This window comes from Sinohyriopsis cumingii, unplaced genomic scaffold, assembly GCF_028554795.1.
Source record: "Sinohyriopsis cumingii isolate HCF-2022 unplaced genomic scaffold, ASM2855479v2 utg001510l, whole genome shotgun sequence".
Taxonomy (NCBI): domain Eukaryota; kingdom Metazoa; phylum Mollusca; class Bivalvia; order Unionida; family Unionidae; genus Sinohyriopsis; species Sinohyriopsis cumingii.
In genome coordinates, this window is record NW_028316007.1 from 1,296,983 (window position 1) to 1,300,667 (window position 3,685).

The window sequence follows — 3,685 nt, forward strand, 5'->3', positions numbered from 1 at the left end:
ACTAATTTTTTTTTAATATTTTTTTTTTGTTGTTTTTGTTTTGGATTTGTTTGCATCACTTGAGGTGTGCTTGTTCCGTGGATGTTATTTTGCTTCCTTTGACTTAAGCAGTTTCAGTCGTTATCATCTTTCATTGTTATTCGATTACATTATTTCATTGTGCTTACGTCATAGAGATTACCGTGTGTTTCATTTATGCCTTATTTATTTTTGTTTAATATTGACCATTTGGCATGAGCTTGACTCTGTTGTTTATTTTACAACTATGCTTATTTTGGGTTTTATGTTTTTAATGGGAGCCACTTGCAAGTTGGAAAACCTGTTTCCAATCATTTTCCCTGTAGAAATACTTTTGATCTTCCTGGAAATAAAATGTGTTTAGACTTGTATTATTGTTTTACTCTTCTGATTTTATTTCAAATTTAACTATTTTGTTTAAATTTCGTATTTGAATTGGTGTTGCTTTCCATAACTATACGAGTGGAGTCAACAAGGTTTTTATTAGTGTTACCTACACTTGTTCAAATATTTGTGTGAATTCAGTTCATTAAATTAATAAAGACTTCTTTATTCATTAGTGAAAAATGGAAATATATAAGCAGAGAGAGAGAGAGAGAAAGAAAGACCGCAACAGTTGGTTTTTAATAGTGATATTTCATCATGTCTAATAAAACTGTAGGTCAACACAATCAGTGACGAGGTAAACTTTATTCAGTACTAAGCAAATTGGTGACTCGTTGATTTGACAAGAGCACGAAAAAAGTAATGTTCGTCCTGAAAACTGAATGGCTCCTAATTCCATCGACATTCTAATGTCGTCCGCGTTTCTTATATTCGTTCTAACACTGAATGCCTCCTAATTCCACCAAAGTTCTAACGTAGCATTTTTAATGTTCGTTCTGAACACTGAATGACTCCTAATTCCACCAACGTTTTAATGTCGTCCGCATTTCTTGCTTATATTTGTATGTTTTAAGTACACACGTTCTATTTTACATTAAGGTCTAATATATTTCAAACAATAAAAATGGCAGGGTAGGAAGAGAGAACCCCACTGAAACAGATGTTTTAATTAGCAAGACGATGACCTTTGGACTTTTCTGTGTAAAAATTGATAATTATATTTTTATGATCAACGTTCGGTCCTGTGTTAAAGTCGTACCGTTACAATCACTTAGTAAGACTCACCTAAACTTAAGCATCCGTTACTTTTTCGGGGAAACACTGTTCTAGGCTTGAATCTGCCTTCAGCTTGAGGTTTTTGCGGTTACAAAATACTTACTGATACTATGGACATATCAAGGGAAACAACTTGAAATGTAATATTTAGCTTTCATTGAGTTTTTTTCTCCCTTCAAACAACTATCAAACGGCATTCGGAACGTTATCGTCTCTTCGCAGAGCGTGTTCACTCTCAAGAACTCGCGGTACAAATTCAGCTCGCATAGTAACTCTGTGTAAACACCTAGGTATTGAAAATTCAGTGACTTAAAATTTTCGGAATCCTCAGGATCAAATCTATACTTATCGCTTTTTATACATTCTTGATGACAACTTTTGTGCAGAGAAAACAATGTGAGCCACGACATTTTCTGGATCTACATGTGTTCGAAACATGTGCTTCAATGCTAATTTCAGTAACTAGTTTTCCAAACTCAAGTCTGTAAAATGGCTGACATTCCATCATTAAAATAATGTTTCTGTTTTGTTTTCTTTTTTTGATTACAGCTAGGACAAGCTCTCAAAAGATTCCATTACCAAAATCTTGCTTTCATTATCAACCACTCGTGGCCAGCCAAACCCGTTGTTATGTATTTTTATTTTATATTGTTTCCTTAACTGTTTTGTCCATGGTTTTAAGTTGTAAACAACATGTTTACGTTGCACGAGTTCAAGGTCAGTCTTGTTTACAGTTAGACTTTCTTCGATGCATATCTATACATTCTATTAACGTCATAGGTCAAGTGAAAATGTTATAAATAAGGATTCGATAAACAATTCATTCCTGTTTTAAGATCCCTCTGTGTGAATCATTTATAATTTGGTCGTGATTCGAGAGGAATTATTTAAATTATTCGTTGGAATTACTAAGTGCTCATTGTCTTAGGACTGATACATTCTTTTGGAATTATCGTGAATTCATTCAAAGACATTATGGATTACATCATTGTGGTACATAAAGGCATTCAAGACTACTGGATGGTATTCGGAACGTCATATATCTTTGGACTTGTGATGTAACATTAAGGATTATTTGGGATTAATTCACAATACTGTAATTGTGTCTTAGATTTTTTCACTTTTTCATTTTAGAAATTAGAGAAATAAATTGTTTGTTGATTTTATTTAAATTATTGGGTTTACTTCTTACAGTTACATATATTAAGATCTATGTCGTAACATCATATATTTTATCTTCACCTATTTCTAGGCTGGTTCCCATTTATTATATCATTAGTACTGTGGATCCTGCACCATCGCCGTTAAGTAAGCAACTCTGGCGTTTTACTATTCCATTTTGGATATTATCTGCGCTGACCAGCTTTCAAGTCAAGCCTGTATGTCAAGAGTGATGAAATGAATTCCATACACTTGGCTCTATTACTTTGTTTACTCTCGTAACTTGCTGAAGTCAATTTAATATATATCCTTATCATAATTTTAACTTGGTAAAATGCTTCCTTAAAAAAAATGCGTGTACGTGTTTTCGGAAAACGTTATATTGCTCATGCTTTTTGGAGCACTTCCGTTATCAAATATTTAGTTTCGGAGGTGCATGTTATGCACTTTACTTTCAGAGGGCAGTAATTCTTGCATGTGGTCAGCACTCTCACAATGCATTGACAGAATTGGGGAAATTTGCCGGCCTATGATACGAGCTTACCAATTTAGAAGGTGTGCCTGAAAAGAAATTGCAAACATATTCGACTTTCATTTATCTTGTCGACGAAGTAATCTCGGACCTGGTTCTCGGCCGTTCGTGACGATATTCAAAAGTACTTGGCACAATATGGTTTTGATCTATGGTTGATTCTCAAAATTATACAATACATATTTCCGGAACAATGTTGTTTTTAATTTTTTAATTTATATTACTTCCCCTACATGAAGTTTCAAATAATGTTCATAGACGCATTGAAAGTTTCTCTCCATAATCATTAGTGAAAGGCGAAAGAGTAATACGATGTGAAGAGAAACCAGAGTGAATACAAAATCATGATTTTATCAATTTATAAGATAAATAATTATATAATATAAAGCTGTTAGAATCGGTATTCATATTTTAAAATATTTTCACATTTATTCAGTCTTGCTAGTACTAGTAATTACTATAAAAAAGAATATATTTTTTTTCAGTCTTACTTCCTGCAGACTTTAGGTTTAATTTTTAATATGTGTTATAGCTTGAGAGGAGTTAACCCACGTCTCTTCCCCAAAGGACAGGACGCAAAAAGATGATTTTGCTTGACGACCTTCGCAGCACCAAAAAGTGCCTCTCCCAAATTAACAACCCTCAAGACCAGACGTGTTTAGCCCGTGCCATCGTGGTGGGATGAATGTATGCCGACAAGGACGACACGAAAAAATTGAAAAGAGCATATAAAACTATTCACAGATCGGACCGAGCCAACAACGAAGAGAAGCAGAACGCCAGTTATAGCATGAGGAGATGTCCAAAGACAAC

At 33.9% G+C, this 3,685-nt stretch overlaps 1 non-coding gene across 1 annotated transcript; it reads right to left on the reverse strand.

Annotated features, from left to right (window-relative positions):
- Window positions 1-3,094: 3,094 nt before the first annotated feature.
- LOC149772403 (U5 spliceosomal RNA) lies at window positions 3,095-3,206 on the reverse strand. The gene has a single exon (XR_016417713.1). It is a non-coding gene; the product is annotated as a U5 spliceosomal RNA (small nuclear RNA).
- Between the last annotated feature and the right edge of the window lie 479 nt (window positions 3,207-3,685).